The sequence below is a fragment of the Diadema setosum genome, chromosome 22, assembly GCF_964275005.1.
Source record: "Diadema setosum chromosome 22, eeDiaSeto1, whole genome shotgun sequence".
Taxonomy (NCBI): Eukaryota; Metazoa; Echinodermata; class Echinoidea; order Diadematoida; family Diadematidae; genus Diadema; species Diadema setosum.
Window position 1 is genome coordinate 25,972,844 of NC_092706.1, and position 17,328 is coordinate 25,990,171.

The window sequence follows — 17,328 nt, forward strand, 5'->3', positions numbered from 1 at the left end:
TTTCAACACACATGAACAGACAAAGAAAGAAGGAGAAAAAATTACCAATGTTATGCTGTCTCAAATAATCAATTGTTGAACTTCTACATTATTTGCAATATTACGCAGCATCTTAACTAGACCCAAATACTCAACTTGACAAAGGTGCTTTTCAGCAAAATATACATATTTTATCAACAATTGTTACGATTTTCCTTTGAATTTGTAAACTGCCATGATCAATATGAAGAAATATATCAAAGTGCACTTGTCATTGATGTTTTGATGGCTTTCTCTCAAAATGAATTCAAGTCACTCAAGCAAGTTGTAAGTCTGCATATTTATTGCTCTTTGTAATAAACAAAGTAACATACAATGTATGTTGTAACAAAAAAAAAATATTTAATCTCCGTTTAAACAAAAAAGTGATGTCATTCTAAATTTGCTTTTAAATCATCATACTGCATTTACTTAAAATTTGCATAAAATTGAAAAAATCACAAAGACTAGATGATAAGCTAGGAGGTGATAGGCATCATATTCTCACAAATTTGTGCAGTCTTTATCATGGTAATATTTCTCTTCTTTGTGCATTTAAATGGATTCCTGACTTGGAACTGGAGGGGGGGGGGGAGGGTGCATGTCAAATATTTGGGCTTTTTTATTGACAAAGTGTTATAAGCTACTGAAATCCTTGCATCTGATTGGCTGAGAATAAATTTGTCAGAAAAAAAAAATCTGACAAAATGCTTCATGAAATGTGTGTTTGTGTTTTAATACTAGACTGTCTAATTACATTTATTATACCACATGAATGTTTCACTCTTTCCATGCAATTATTAAGCCCTATACTTTAGATGGAAAATGGTCACGGCTTGCAATTGTGGTTATAAAGTCATTCCATTCAGATGCCTGCTAAAACCTACAATACAGATTACATGCTGGTGATCCCATTATAACAAAGTCCTTTAATAGCATTGGCAGTTTTACTATGTTATATCAAAATTTTGTTTTATATAGCCAAACAATTATCTATGTGAAGATATAAATGATAATTTTGGGACCTAAACTTTTACTTTGTTGTAAATAGATTTTTGTTATATATAAACTGAGTTTGTTTATAATGGGAGTACATTGTATCATAAAGAGCTACAGTTTAAGTACCTAACCAAAATAATATGTGAAACTTTAAAAAAATATTCAATAATCTAAATAATTTATGAGTGCATGGAACTATTAAAACTAACATAAAAACAGAAAATTTATACCCATGTACAAAAGGAGACACTAAACATATAGGCCTTTAGACACTAGGTATAAATTGTAAAGGTTTCAACACATATATTGTCCTTTCCAAAGTCCAAGCAATGTGGGCCAAACATTTCTGTCATAGGCTGAGGGAGGCCACCTCCCTGGGCTGATGGAACAAGAACACCTACAGTGTACAATGAGAGGGTACGAGTTTGTCCGGTCTGCGGAGAAAAACAATGTTGCATGTTCCCCACTTCCCCGCCAATGTTATTCACAATGTGCAGACTAATTACCTGCTTCAAACTCATATCCGCCCTCCACCCCCCCCCCCTTCCAACCACGCCACAAAGATAGATAAGTGATCAGTCGCGGAGACAGCGAGAGTGAGAACACGTCAGCCCGTGCGTGATCTGGTTGGTTTGCTGCCAACTCCAGCAGAGGTGACTGAACTGGCAGCGTTTGATCTCTTTGGTGCTTTATGCCTTTTCCTGTTTGTCTCCTCGCCACGAAGAAAAGGAATACACGGTATCGAGGAAGACGAGGCAGTGTTGCTGGTACACCAGCAACGGAAAATCAAGGCATTTGATATCATGTGATATGGGACACTTCATTCCAACTGTTGTCCTCTTTCCTTTTTCCTCGTCGCCTTGGTATCACTTTCCGCGCCTCATTTCGTCTCAACGAGCAAATGCACTTTCGAGTTTCAAACGGCTTAAAACCGATACGGCCCTTATCACTGAACCGCTAACAGCATGCAAAACTTCTTGAGCTTTATAAAACAGAAACTTGCATATATATACAAAGCGCTGGCCACATCTTTCGATTATCGGTTTTGAAAATATGAAGGGAAAATGATGCGTGATTGGACAATCTTGAGGGCAAAGAAAGTAATTGCCACTTTTAATTGTGGATGACGCTCAATTAAGACATCTTTCCCTTGCTCTTTAAAGCTACTTCAATTAGTGGACTGTCATTAAGAGTGCAGTGACCTAGTCGGGGGCGGGCAATGCTTAGTTTTAAAGGAAAATTCAGTCCTTGATATTATCAAGTATTATCAAGTATTATTAGTATCATTATTATCAAGTATCATCTTGCTTTGTATGAAAGCAGAGAAATCAGGTATATGTAGATCAGTGACAATTTCAGGAGAAAAATAGACACACACAAAAATTTATGAACTAATAGAATTTAGAAAGTTAAGGCAAATTGGCAACTAATTGCGTGACATACATGTGTAGGTGTTGAGAAGCTCTCCATTTATCTCTATGTACACAAAATTTCACTAATTTTCCTTTTTCTCAAATACTGTATTCTGGTAAAGGCAGAACTTATCAGCTGAGAAGGACAGTGCAAAAATGTATCACTCTTACCATTTACCAAAAGCAGATCTGAAGAAATTTTTTTCTCCTGAGAAACTGCAAATGAAAATTTTTGACTTTAATGCACAAACAGGACGGAAAGTTGCTCGACATCTTTGTCAGACAGAGTTGCCAATTTGTCTTGCTCTCTAAATGTTAACCAAGGGGCGGATCCAGGAATTCCATAAAGGGGAGGCGCCTTCACAAAATTAAAGGGGGTCACATGCACTACCCCCCCCCCCCCCACACCATTTTTTTTTATTTTTTTGTTTTGGTTTTAACAAAAAAAAATAAAGGGGGCGCCCGGTCTGTCCCCCTCTGGATCTGCCATTGTTAACAGTTCATAACTTTTTTGTGTGTAATTTTTCCCCAAAATGTTCAGTGATCTAATCTTGTGATATTTCTGTTTTTATACAAAGTGACATCAGTATGGTAATTCCCTTTTAAGGTAAACAAAAAAACAAACATACAAATCATGTGAGCCAATCTCTGTCTATGCCTACAAATGTATTGAGTGACCTTATTTTTCACATACATGTATGCTTTGTAGTGTAAAACGAGGAATGTTCGCGTGCATTTTAATCTAAAAATTAAAAAATTAAATGCACGCGAAAGCTCTTGTCTACACTATAAAGATTGAATGCAAGTGGCAGTTCCCAAAAATTTCATGCCGCAAAAAAGGCCGTCGGCTCCAATTCGCAAAAAATTCATGCCGCGAATATACCGTGTTTTACAGTAGATTAAACCTACAAGCATACATTCACAACGAATTTCTTCTTAAGTAGGCTTTTAAATACAATATTCTGTAAAATCAATTAAGAATTGAAGTACATGTATAATCTGTAAACTGTGATACAAGCACAGCTGTTTAGACGGAACCATCTTCCATTTTGGCGGTGAAATCTCATGATGTTCTTTTGGTTTTATTCTCTACAAAGCTTTGAACAGATCCCATGCATAGAATTTTATAGGTTGGAAGTCACATAGGTATAGGCCTACTATTAAGTAGACCTGTACAAGAATCTTAAACCTACACTGTAGTTCATGGATTTACATATAGAATTCCAACAAAAATTACTTTGTTTGTGCATGTGACATATTGCATACTGTATGCCAACAGTCATTAAATGGTGAACACATGCTGACATACTGTGCATTGAGCCTGTTTTGATTTGACCTGTGGATCTTAAATAATCTCCTAGTTAAATCTACAGTTGTACCTCTGTGAATTGGGGACAATGCGGAGCAGTAGTGTAGGCGTGAGGTCTCTGCAATGGGCTACAAGGCAGCTTTCTAAGAACAGACCACAAACGCCTCCAACATAGGTTTATCATCCATGGCAACACTGCATCACATCCCTTGTTTGACTGATGTGAGTAATAATGGGGGTCCACAAGGGATTTTAAAATATTGCAGAGACACACTTCATTTTTTTTCTGCCAGACTTCCCATGAAATGTTTAAGCATCATGCCAAGAATTAACAACCTATTGACGCTATTTAAAGAAACTGGTACAATATGCAACCAAGTGAGCAGTGTCTGCAAAGGATAAAAAATATCAAGCTACAGACTTTTTGTTTTTGTTTTTTTTTTATTGGAGCTCATTTTCTGAGGGTCAAATGTTAAAAAACAAGGCTATTTATAGCATCACAGAGCATCTAGAAGAGCCTAGAACTTCCCAGGCCATAGAGCGGGGCCCCAGGTCTCTTTGCATTGAATAGGCATTCACTTCCCTAAAGATGTGTGTTTCTTCCCCCCCCCCCTCCCCTTCATGGTATAACTACTGAAATTCTACAATTTTAAGACCAACAGATGGATGCCCATTGCAGGTTGTGAAAACATAGTATGTAAAGTTTGGGCTTTGCATTTTGATAATTAGCAGCATTGGGTACCCTTACTGTCAAACTAGAAATTTTCACATGCATATATTTATTTCACAAATTTCACAAGAGCCACGAATTCTCAAAAATAAAATGCACATCATGAAAGTTCTTGTCCACACTATATGCATTGAATGCCAGGGGTTAGCAATCTGCAAAAATTTCATCCCACGAAAAAGGCCATCAGCTCCAATTCACACAAAAAAAAACCAAACAAACAAGCAAAATTAATGTCGCAAAAATCTACATGGAATGTTCCTGCATTTGAGGAAATCTTCATTAATTTACCGAACAGGCTTTGATAAGAAGAACAGCAGAAGTAGTAAAGATGAGAATATGACTGGCAATGGACTCGGAAGACTTTAATACTATGCCAGAAGTGAGTTGATAAATGCACCCTGCATCAAAGAATACATGTACCACCCACTGTACTGCAGTGTACAAGTGTATATCTCATGCGACCTGACATACTTTTAGTCTTATCTTCCTTAGACCTACATACAGCATGTCATTACGCACAGTGCTTACCTCAGAGAGGTAGACTTTCACGCCAGAAGTACAATGTACCATGATATTTTTCAAAATAAGAACAGTACAAACTGAAATACCGTGGTATTTACACGTTTGTATTACAACATACCTTCATGTACGTATTTCAACAATGAGATCGGTGGCAACAAATTACCATGGTATCTGGTTTAATACCATCTAGTAACTCTAATTTATGTGAATGCACGTACTTTGCAGTGTTCAAAATGCTTTCAAGCAGGTAAACAGGCCTGTTACTGGAAACACATGTTTCCTCAAAGTTTGATAACCTCTGCAGCCTCTCGTATTCAAACAGAAAGCAAATTTTGTACAAAAAAAAAAGTGCTTTGCCTGTCTTGCAAGAAATTTAAAGACTTAAAAAACAAGCCAACATGACTCCACGCCAGACATTATCACACTGAAAAAAGAAAGAACAGAAAGATGTAACAAATACCCTGGATTTTTGCTTTCCTTCCTTTTGTGTGTGCATGTGTGTATGTGAGTCTGTGTGTGTGTGTGTGTGTGTGCAGCAAACTTACACATAGTGTAGGTCAATGACACAACAGGGCATTCACTGTTGTTCCACTCAAGTGATCTGAGTAAGAAACATATTGCTGTCATACATGTATATCGGTATGAATGTACAATGTATTGTCAGAATGACACCCGCCCCTGCCACAGCCCCCAACTGCTATGGGGTGAGGGAGGAGGGGGGGTGGCACAACAAACTGTGAGCTCATACTGATCAGTTATAAAGCCACATTCCCAGTATGATCACAGAATTCATCAATACTAGATGTAATTGTGAGTTCAGTCATCAAAGAAAAAAAATTAGAGAAACTGTCTTCAAATACCACATTGTTGTAAAAACACATCTTGCATGATATTCACACAGGGCTCCATTCTCAAACTTTTCATTAAAAGTTTAAAAAAAAAAAAACATCCCAACACACTAGCTACATTTAAACACACACAGCCGATGTCAATAGACACTCTTTTATTTGCCATGATGAGTTTGTGGTGCCATTTTTAAGGAACATTCCTGTTCAAGTACAATCACAGAAACATAAAAAACTATTGGATAACCACTCATTTGGAATCAAACAGGTGCAGTCAACGCTAATCCCAAACCCGATTTTACAGGCAGCACAACATGAATGCCTAGATAATTACTGTCGTTATATCATATCGCCAAGTATTGCATGGCGATCTTTGATGTGAAGTGTGCTATTGATTTACGCAGTCATTAGTATTCCAAATTTTGCTCGCCACATTTGCCTTCCGTCGATGAAAATCGACTCGTGCAGCTCCCGAGTACTGTATGACAATGTTGGACATCACCGTTGCCGACTTTTAATAACTTTTCTGTTTTTTCCCTTCAATCATTCATTTTGTATTCGCGCGTGAACATCTCGGCATGAGGCCCAATTAGATTCTTTCCGTTCTGAATCACAACTTTTCCCCCCGTGCCAAGTAGCAACATCAGGAAACATTATTGCGCATCAAAGAGCTAGCCAGAATCAATACATTGGAATTACACGACAGCGACAGAGAGAGAAGGGAGAAGCAAACAAGCCACATAATGAATGTTGCCTTCTCCCTTGGACACACACACACACACACACACACACACACGTGAGAAACTTAATACTTGAATGAGGAGGTGAACGCCCGGTGGGACAGGGGCTAGAGCCTTTTGTCTGCCGCTGGGTCACATGATCCGGGAATCTTGGGTACCAGGAAGTCATCAGACCTGGACGGACCCAGCGAGATCACTGGAGGTGAACCTGGGTTAGGAGCCAATGATCTGGAAGTCATGTTTAAATACCGGGGTCAGGTGGAGTGTGGTGTGTCAAGACTTTCGATAGTTCATGTCTATTAAACCACCAGCCAAGTTTACAGAGTACAGTAAAAGCCTAAACCCACCCGCCTAAATTCAAAGGACAAAAATTGACTTAAGGTTAAGACTGGTTAGTGTTTGTTCTATCAATTGAATTACTATGCACAGCCACATCTGTGACTGATTTGTACTGCAATTCTTTCTTTCTTTCTTTTTTTACAGATCAAAAAAAAAAAGTTTTAAAGTTTTTAAAGACTCATTCCAAAAGATGTAGACCATAGAATAAGACAAGGCTACTTGAAACAAGTAATCAAAGTACAAATTTACTGCTAAAACATGTAACTCGGGAATAAAGAAACAAAAACTATCTAAAAATACTTAAATACTTAAAATGTTTTGTAAAACATCAATTAAAAAACTGGGAAAACTAGCACAGGGTCTTCTTTGGCTAAGATATTCACATTGTCAAAAAGGAATTCACTATCAATATTCAGTCAAACGGTGCTTTTCATGGATTCTTCATGTGGCACACAAATTTAGACTTGGTCTTAGGATTATCCTCTTGAGATTAATAATCATCCCTTGAGGTATAATTCTGAATACTTCCCTTGACATTTATAAATAGACACTGACCTGGTTGTACTCTTTGAACATAAAATCGAACTTTTCAGGAGAAACTACATGAATTTTTATGGTTCCACATTGTAAACCTATACACATGATATGGTTCTATCAAACCTCGTTGCCGGCATTAATGTTTGCAAGGTCATAAAATGTATATGATCATCACAAAGAAAGAAGAGAAGCATGTGTGTGTTCATTTTTTTAAAGGTTTCTTTGTATAGATATTGAGCTTATGCTTCAAATTCATATCTACGTGTATTATGAAATCAATAGTCTCTTCCAGTCTTTATTGCACTCTACTATTTGCAAGAGGGAATAAGACCACAGGTATGCAACTATGGATCCCTTTCAGTATTAAACTCTCTGGTGAGGGCCAGGTCCAAGCTACCATGGACCTAATATAACGTGGACTATTCACGGCAGTCTTTCTTTGATGTAATGATCGTCACCGACACCTGACTATGTGCATCTTAATGAGAACATTCAGGTGTCTTGACAATAACGATTGTGTAATCATGTATCGTCACTATAAGAATCGTTTCCCTCATTTCAGTCTCGTTTTGCTGATGTACCTTTTTTCAGAAGGAAATGTCTTTGAATAAATACATGAGGAGCAGCAAACCTGAGATCATTATAAATTTTGTGTCAAAAGATGGGTATTTGCTGATTCGCACATTTTTGCACACGCGTAAGACCTTGCCTCATGGCAAGATATATCTGTTCTCTACCATTACCGTCCCTTTTTGCTCTGGAATAAGCTGGAGAAAAGTGAAATATTGAGATCACAAATCACAATCATTCTGCCAAAATGTTAGCTTTCTTTTAAAAACTGCCTGTTTCTCCCAAGCGAAATTGTTTGAGGTATGATTTCCTAACATACACCACAACTGCACATTCACTTTACTTGATTTTTTTAAGTTATTTTCTTCTGCACATATAGTTTTAGATTTCTCAAATCCCCGTCTTGTTCTTCTCCCGGCTTGCTGGCGGTGACGTTCATGGGATTAAAGCAGTGAAGCATGCTGAAAATGTCTTTTTGGCGCTTTTGAGATGTACGGGTGCATGAATTAATTAATGATACGATGAATGTCAATGTGTATTAGGTCCATGGAGCTACAGAAGTCTCACAAATTTTGAGTTTATGACTGGCGCAAGCCAAAGTAGACCATGCCAGACTCGGGCTATTCGGACCGAAGGGTTTATGAACAATAGCAGCACCAGGCTCGGGCCAAAATCCCTTGCACGGTCAAGGGTCACAATTACCTGGCCGCGCCTCCTCTGCAGCGCAGTGTCCAGTAACCATGGCAGTTATCCCTTACGTGGCCGAGTTCGTGAATGGGTCAACTTTAAAGTAGCGCAGCGCTGCTATAATTATTGAATGCATTTTTTACTGCTTGGCGCAGGCTATTTCAGCATGGGCCAGGAGCAGACCAGAGATGCATGAGTGAAGGGAAAGGGTATAGAAGAAAGTCATTTTAAATAGCTTCAATGCAATATGGTGTGGAAATCCCCGACTTGTATTTTTAGTCCTTTTTTTTTTTCTTTTTTCTTTTGCAGCATGATTTAAATTTTAAATGCCCCAAGTATGCCGTCAAACACTCACACAGTGAGGTATTCAAAGATTTTCCTACTCAAATTATTCACAAAACAAGACTCTCCATAGCCTAAATTTCATCATCATTATATCAAACTTTGTCATTATGTCATTTTGTGAGTCAAACACTCACACAGTGAGCTATTCAAAGATTTTCCTACTCAAATTATTCACAAAATAAGACTCTCCATAGCCTAAATTTCATTATCATTATATTAAACTTTGTCATTATTACCATGCTGAATTACAAAGTTGTATCATTATTATCATTAAATAATGATCTTTTAAGTTATATTTTTGTTATCACTGTCATCAGATCTTTATCATTAGCAGCACATTATAACTAAAATTATAATTCTCATTATTTCAAAATTGTCCTTTCGCAGCCATTTAATTTTTGTCTCTGACGAATTGTATTGCACTTTTAGGCAATTCGTAATCATGCAGTTTTTGTCATTTTCTATTATAACTCTCTCTGCCTCTTCAAGATACTCTGGATGTACTTATCATCATATTGCATCACCAGAAAATATTTTTATAATTTTAAGGAGCACAAGGTACAATTTCCTTCACTAATTTACAAAATCAAGTGATTGCAACATCACAAAGTTTTCTACCTGCTTTCAAGATGATTTGTCGCTTTTGAGGTCATAATAATGCATTAATACATTCTGTCTTTTGAGACCATCTGAAAGATAACCCACATTACGAACAATCAGACATTAAATCTCATCCAATAAGCATGTCCTTTGTCCATTAAGGTTTGCAGCAGTTTTTGGTCTGATAAAGTTTTTGGTCAAGATAAAATCAACCTTACATGTACATTGCATATATGGGAGGAATATCATTTGCCATGTAGTGGGGTTTGCTTTGGGCATATTGGGTGCAAGGATTAAATATGGAGAAATGGAAATGGATTAAAATTTGGTGGGTCACTGAATTTTGATGGACTGGGTATCACGCATAAGATCACAGAAATATGGTACAGTATGTGTATTCACCATGTACAATTGTATACATGGCAGGGTTAAGTTTTAGAGACAAATCACATGGAGATTCATTCTAACACTGTTCATACCTGTTTTGGGATTTGTTTGTTTGTTTTTCTTTCTTTTTTCTTTTTTTTTTGTGTGAAAGACTACAAAGCTTTATGTAATTTATCACTGCTTTACACAATTTGCTATGAACAGAACCTGTCCTCAACTATTCGTATTAAAGATTGTGTATCACTACTGTATTATGTTTATGATTATGATAACAGATCCCCCTTCAGTATAATCCAAGACTTTTCCCCAAGATCTGAGTACTTGCTAGCCATGGTTCACAATAAGTACAAATTATAAATTGTGTATTTGATAATGCGCCATGACACTGATAAGTTCACATAATAGAATAGTAGTTTGCAAAGAAGTTTTTTCCATTCTTCGTCTGTGCAGCTTCATGCTTGAAGTTTCAGCTATTTTTAATATTAGACCTTACTTTTAGACACAATTCCATCGATGCAAAATTTCATACAAGTAATAAATTCACATTTGATGTTCAAAGTGAACACTTTTATAGATACAAAGAAAGTTTTTATATATGATAAACCAATCTGGATATTTGTCGCAATTTCATATCAAAAGACGCAACATTTAATGAGCAACATTCACACAGTTTCAATTTTCAAAAATTTAGATTCAAGACAATGAATGCATATGTAATATGTAGTAATATAGTTGTGCTTTCAACAGGTACACTATGTAATTACATTTTTTTAATATTGAATTCATGGATTCCCACACTAATCATCATGTGCAGATGGAAGCTGAATGATAATGGTATGATGAAGATGATTTTTGTCTTCAAACACATCGTAACTTTATACTATTTCAGGGAAACTGCCACACATCTGTATTGATTGTTTTTGTTGGGTTTTTTGTTGTTTTTTTTTGGTAGTACAGCTGTAGTTCTCTTTCATAGATAATGAGCCATAGAATCTTACATGTGGATTAAAAGCACAAATTTGCATTAATGAGCACAAAGAATTGAGGCATGTGCTTTACAATGGTCGATTCCATGAATTACCAGAACTCTGCTGAAAGTAGGGCCTACACATGTTGTAATAAATACCATCATTAAACTGGGTTCATTAAATGACATGGGAATACTACAATATAAACTGCTATAAAACATAGATCTTCAAAAGGTAAACAATAAAATAAAAGGTAGAGCTGAAACTAGCTACCCATGACTTTCTAGTCATGTTCCTTTACATGTTCAAAGATAACTTGTCAAATGAGGAATTAACGAGTACACTGGCAAAGCTATACACGCATGCCTGAAACACAGTGAAAGCCCACCTTTTCTGGGCCAATCAAAGCTGGAAAAAAAAAGAAAGAAAGGAAGGGAAAAATCAAACCTCTGTGCGTGTGATTGTATGCTCCTTTGCCCTGATCAATATCCCATCCAATCATCTGACCCATTTAGGACTGTGCCATTGGAGCCTCTAAACAATCACAGCCCACGCCTCAACGCTAAACCAGGACACACTGCCCAAACTTCAATACTTCTGTGGTGGGGAGGAGTTTTTTTAAAAAGCTGCAACTTCAGCCTTGAAGCTGCGGAGCGGGCAGCCTCGCTTGTGAAATTGAACCAAATCACTCCGCGACCGAGGACGCTTGAAGAGGCAAAGATATACTGTAGGAAGAGAAGTGACACATCGGTTGGGAGTTCCTGCGTATATCGCACTTGCAATAAAAAGTTGCCTACACAGTGCTGTGAGAGAGCCTATAAACTTGCCAGCTTCCACTGGATAACACTGCACACAAACCAAATGGTACTTACTGAGTAATTCTTCATAGTGTCAAATGTCAGGACAACGGGGAAACAGAGGGAAAAATCAAGAATGGTGTGCCTCGGAAATGCAGACAATTTTGGTTCTTTTTTCTCTTCCTCTTTTCAGGAAAAGTTTCTGTTCCTGCAAGTGGGGGGGGGGGGGGGGAGGGGACGACTTGCGCCAATCGAACGATGAACCTGCTCGTTTTCTTGCGGTGGCTATCCCATCGAGAGAGACAGCAAAACACACAATCGATGGCAGGAGAGCTGCGCAGTCGGAAAACAATGGCTTGAAGTTACACTGGCATTGACTCCACAGTCGCAGCGTATTAGATTACGAAAGGAGAACTTGGTCACACTCACACTAGGAGAGAGCTAATCCGTCTAGACCCGTATCAACGTCAAATTAGACTATGAGAGCAGAGCGCCATGCCTCACTTCACTGAGGTCGAAAAAAGGGGAGAGAAAGGGGGGGGGAGGGGGGCACACTCATGTCCAGCAAGCACAAAGCAAGAGATCCTGCACCAACACCGACACACACACACACACACACACACAAACATACACAATTCTGTCGCATGAGCCTGGATTATGGTCATACTGTTGGCTCAGATACTCAAGATGCTAGATGCGACCTCATTACTTGCTCGGCTAAGACCACTTACGTGTACGCTGCGCTGGCGTGCAGCCCTCACCCTGCGTCCTACTGCCACGGTGAACCATCCGCAAGTTTTGCCCCTCTCCTTTAGCATCCTTTTCCCCTGTCTCTCTCTCTCTCTCTCTCTCTCTCTCTCTCTCTCTCTCAGAGCATTACATTGCAATTTCACGCTATGTCGAAGTGTGCAGTCGTAAATACATTGTAAGGCAATATTGAACAAACACAGAATGGTAGTGGTCTCGTCAGAATTGGGCTTGAAATAAAGTTACAAATTTATGAAGTTTCACAATATTTTCTTAAAACACCAGTGTTTGGGCATTACATGTACCTCACACATCCAGTGTTTTGGCTTCACAAGTCTCCGTAATCTGAAAATCTTGAAATGTCCTTTATGGATATAATATTTACAACAACAACAACAACAACAATAACAACAAAACTGTTTCCTAGTGGCTCCCAAAAAGAAATGTAGTGACCCCAATTAAAAACTTCATTTTGAATTTCAGCTGCTCAATTGGGTCTTCAAGATAAGATTTTGGAAATTTGGTGGAATGACAGCAATTTTTAGTGGTCCCAGGCCATCGGGCCACCGGGCCACCAGGCCACCAGGCCACCACTAAAGTCGGGTCTAGTTTATTTGTTTATTTGTGCGTGTGTTTTTTTGTTTTTGTTTTTAAATTAAAAATAGGGGATTAGCCTGCAGGAGTATGGTAAAAAAAAAGTACACTCAAAACAGGGGCGGACCCAGAAATTCCATTAAGGGGAGGTGCCTTTACAAAATTAATGGGGGGTGCACGCAACCCCCCCCCCCATTTTTCCTTTTTATTTCTTTTGTTGTAACAAAAAATGAAGAGAGATGCGACCCCCCCCCCCTGAATCTGCCATTGCAAAAAATATACCATTTGTATATCTCTGATTTATTCATTATGAAAACATTGTCTATTTGATTGTTTCAGAACATGAGTTTAATTACTTGAATAGCAAATATTCCAGCAGAGAATGCATAGGTCATGTGTACATGTAGGCCTACATTGTACATCATTGTACTTTGTAGTATAAAATACAAGAATTTGTCCATCAATGCATGATCTAACAGAGCTGCTGATCATTTTCTACATCTTTGAAAACTTGCACCAAAAACTGAGATTAAATACGATTTGTAGATTTCCAGACATGAAAAAAAAAAAAAAAATGAAACAATAAAAAAGGTACTGCATATCAATTATCATGGCATACGTATCTTTTGCAACTTGGGTGCTATTCGCAAATTTAACAGCAAATTAAAGTATTAACTCTAATACCCGACCATGATGCAATGTGCATGCATGATACACTCTGTTTATTACTGTTCTCCTCAATTGCAAATACAATGATTTGTATAACCCCTAACAAAGTTGTCGGGAAGTTCCAATTCGCAAAAAAAAAAAAAGAGAAATGGATTTGCTATATACAGCTTTAAACAGTATCATGACCCCGTATCAAAGATATCTTATCCCAGTTTGGTATGATCTCATTGTAGATTTACCGGTAAGCACCAATTACATAACGGACTACATGATTGTGCTATAGAAAGTCTGCATGAATACAAACATATCAGTTGCACCTCTTTATCTGAAACAGTACATGGACACACATACACATGTACCGTGTACACACAAAACCTCCCATTGTGAACTGGATAAGCTCACTTCAGACAGCTATTGTGATTTCGGGCTAAGCCCACAGGAAATATTTAGTTGTTGAATGCTTGGATGTTAACGACCCATGTACAGTCATGATGTACACGATACACCTAAGTCTACTATGAGGATGTTGCTTTTACGCTCCAACAGGCCATGCTTTCATTCGGAATGAAATATCGAAATGAGTAGTGAGCTCACGATTCCACAGCAATGCCACAATCAGAATTGTATAATGCCTGTCATGGAGATTCTTTCGCACTAGGGTCTGAACTGAGAAGACTAGCTTCGGAGGGTTTGCTGGCAAAGATGGGGAGCAGTGAGAACAAGGTTCATGGGGTCACGGGGGTCAATATCCTGTCACCTTAGCGATATTGCAGTGACCTCATCGGAGTGAGGTCACCCAGTTCAGGAGGCTCGCAGCATAAGGGCAATGCATCTATACTGGGTGCCTCAAGCCCGGGTCTGACTACAACGTGGTTTCCTGCCAATACCGCCAGACAACACAGAATGGCCACAGCACCAAGAATTGACCGCATGGTAAGGTTTAGTGAAACCAATGAGTACACAACACAAACATCTATAATTCACACACACATTACTTGCACGCTATACATAATGTATAAGTATAAATACATATTTGTACCACTAGCTGGTATATTGTAGACAGATGTTAAACAAGTGGAGAGAAAGACACAATATACACTTAGACATCACACGGATACATCAATGGTTCTGATACAGATTCATTCGGCCTAAATACTCATCCATACATTTCTTTAAACATACAATGTGTATCAGCTTGATATCAAAAATCAAAGCACAGATATCAGTTTCTGGTAAATAAATCTGCATGCATCTGATTCTCACAGGGTCTGTGGTATGAGTGCATAGGCCTATTTCATCCTTTCACATAAAATTTAAAGATTTTGCACTCTGTTTAAATACCAGCATTTATGAAAAGATAACCACACTGAAAGATTTCTATCACTTTAAATAAATCAAAGAACACATCTTTGCATGAGAAGTAACTAAAGGGTAGCCAGTCATCAGAATAAAAATATAATTAGTATCATGTGACTTTGTCTTAATACATGACGTAGGCTGACTGCAAAACGTAAAATGTGTGAACACATCTACTTCTAAAGATGTATTCAGTATACAATATATATCACATGCTACAATTTTTCAATGGTGGTTGCTGTGGCAAGAGATTGTGAATCACAAATCTGAGTGTCATTAATAATCCCGACATGTTGCAAATATTTGAATCGCATCACAAACATTTTCTGTCTATAATAAATGATTATAGGCGTCAAGCTGCCAAAATTCATGATCATCTCTCATTCTGTATTAAACAATGCATCTTGTGAATGCTACACACACAGTGCAATGGCTGCGAATATTTGCAATTTGGGCATAAATATTTGTAACTCTTTGCAAATATTTACGCTGACTGTTGTGAATATTGCCCAGTGTCTCAGTGAATACACCCAGAGCTCGCTGATTCATGGTTCATAATTCATGATGAACCTGAACAGCAAAATAAATTTGCCAACACATTGGAAATAATTTCCCTACTGCATGCAGCACTTGGATTCAGGAAAAAAAAAATGTATAGATTTTGGACACAATGTCATAATGGATACAAAGTATGATCAGAATGTTTGCCTCCCACATGAATATGCACATATCCTTTGATTTCTGCATTCAAGATATTTGATGAATTACATCATATTTTCTTCAGAACTGATGCTGTGAATTAATTTCTAGCAAACAAAAAACAACAAAAACAAAATGCTCTTCTTCAAAGAAATCATTATTAAAGGAAAGTAAAAGATCAACAAAAATGTAAATTTTTATGAAACATGGCTACACCATACAGTGCAAGTTTGGACAATATTTCTTTTATGGTGAAATTGAGCTCTCCTTCAGTATACCAGAGTTTACTTGTTGTGTTCAATATTGGGAGGTAAAGTAAAAGATAAAATATCAAAAGCATCCTACATCAGGCAGTGTAAAGAGTTTGGAATAAGAAAGAGCAATAGGCCTACACATTAAAGTTTGATAAGAAATAAAAACACAAACATTTTCAAGGGGGGGATTTCACACTCATCGACATCAGAGAATAACATCATATTTTTATTGAACAATTCAGAACAAATTTAGCTCTTCTGTCTCAAACTGATCCTTAAAGGTCCAGTTTACCTTTGGGAGCAGTCATCTGAAAAATGTTCAAGATATCGCCTCTCATGCATATGTGTAGGTCTGTTGTACCACAAAACACCCTCTCATAAAAAAAGTTTTGCAATAAAGCCTAAGATATAAGGAGATCTCAGTATTTTTCGCAATAAACCGTAACTATATACAGTTTTAGTCTAGAGACATTTCATTATAACTATTGTTCACATTTTGTATATTTAACAATACTTAGCATCGATTTTACTAATTCAAATTTTCACAGTGGTTGCTTTTATCCCTAACTCACATTTTAGAACTATTTCATAGCACTAATGCTGGGTTATTGTTTCATCTGCAAATGGTAAATTATGCCTTACCAGCATGCACTGCACATTCTAAACAAAGGTATTGGTGGGAAAAAAAAAATGCAAGAAAGATAAGCCTATATTTGAAATAACAACTACAGCTCTATTTGAATTTTTTGTGCGCGTGTTGTTCACATTTTTTTTCCTTTTTCCAAATACCCTGCTATCGGAAGGACTCTGATTTATATTTCCGTACCAGTTTTGAACCGAAAGAGAAGTGGAGACAGCGGCCAACTGGAAAGCTTCGCGCAACAATCTGTGCCGCGTTTCGCTCGGCGTGACTGCGGCTCGGGCTCAGACGGAATCATAGACGAAGAAGGGGTAGGGGAAAAAAAAAAAAAACTGAGAGCAAAAACAAAAATGGGGCCACGGGCAGTAGGTACTCTCACCCTCGCACAGCACGCTATCCCACTCTCATTACAGACTGGGTTAAAGTGCAGTACGGGCACGCTCAGCCCCTCTATTATAGGGTGTGCATGCACATACACACACACAAACACAGACACACACACACACCACACACACACACACACACAGGCATGAACACACAATGCCTAACCTCAACTTGAACCGT

General features: G+C 37.8%; 1 protein-coding gene across 1 annotated transcript in view; it reads right to left on the reverse strand.

The window, feature by feature from the left end:
• LOC140245085 (uncharacterized) overlaps positions 1–17,328 on the reverse strand; it is a 100,675-nt gene that overhangs the window by 59,116 nt on the left and 24,231 nt on the right.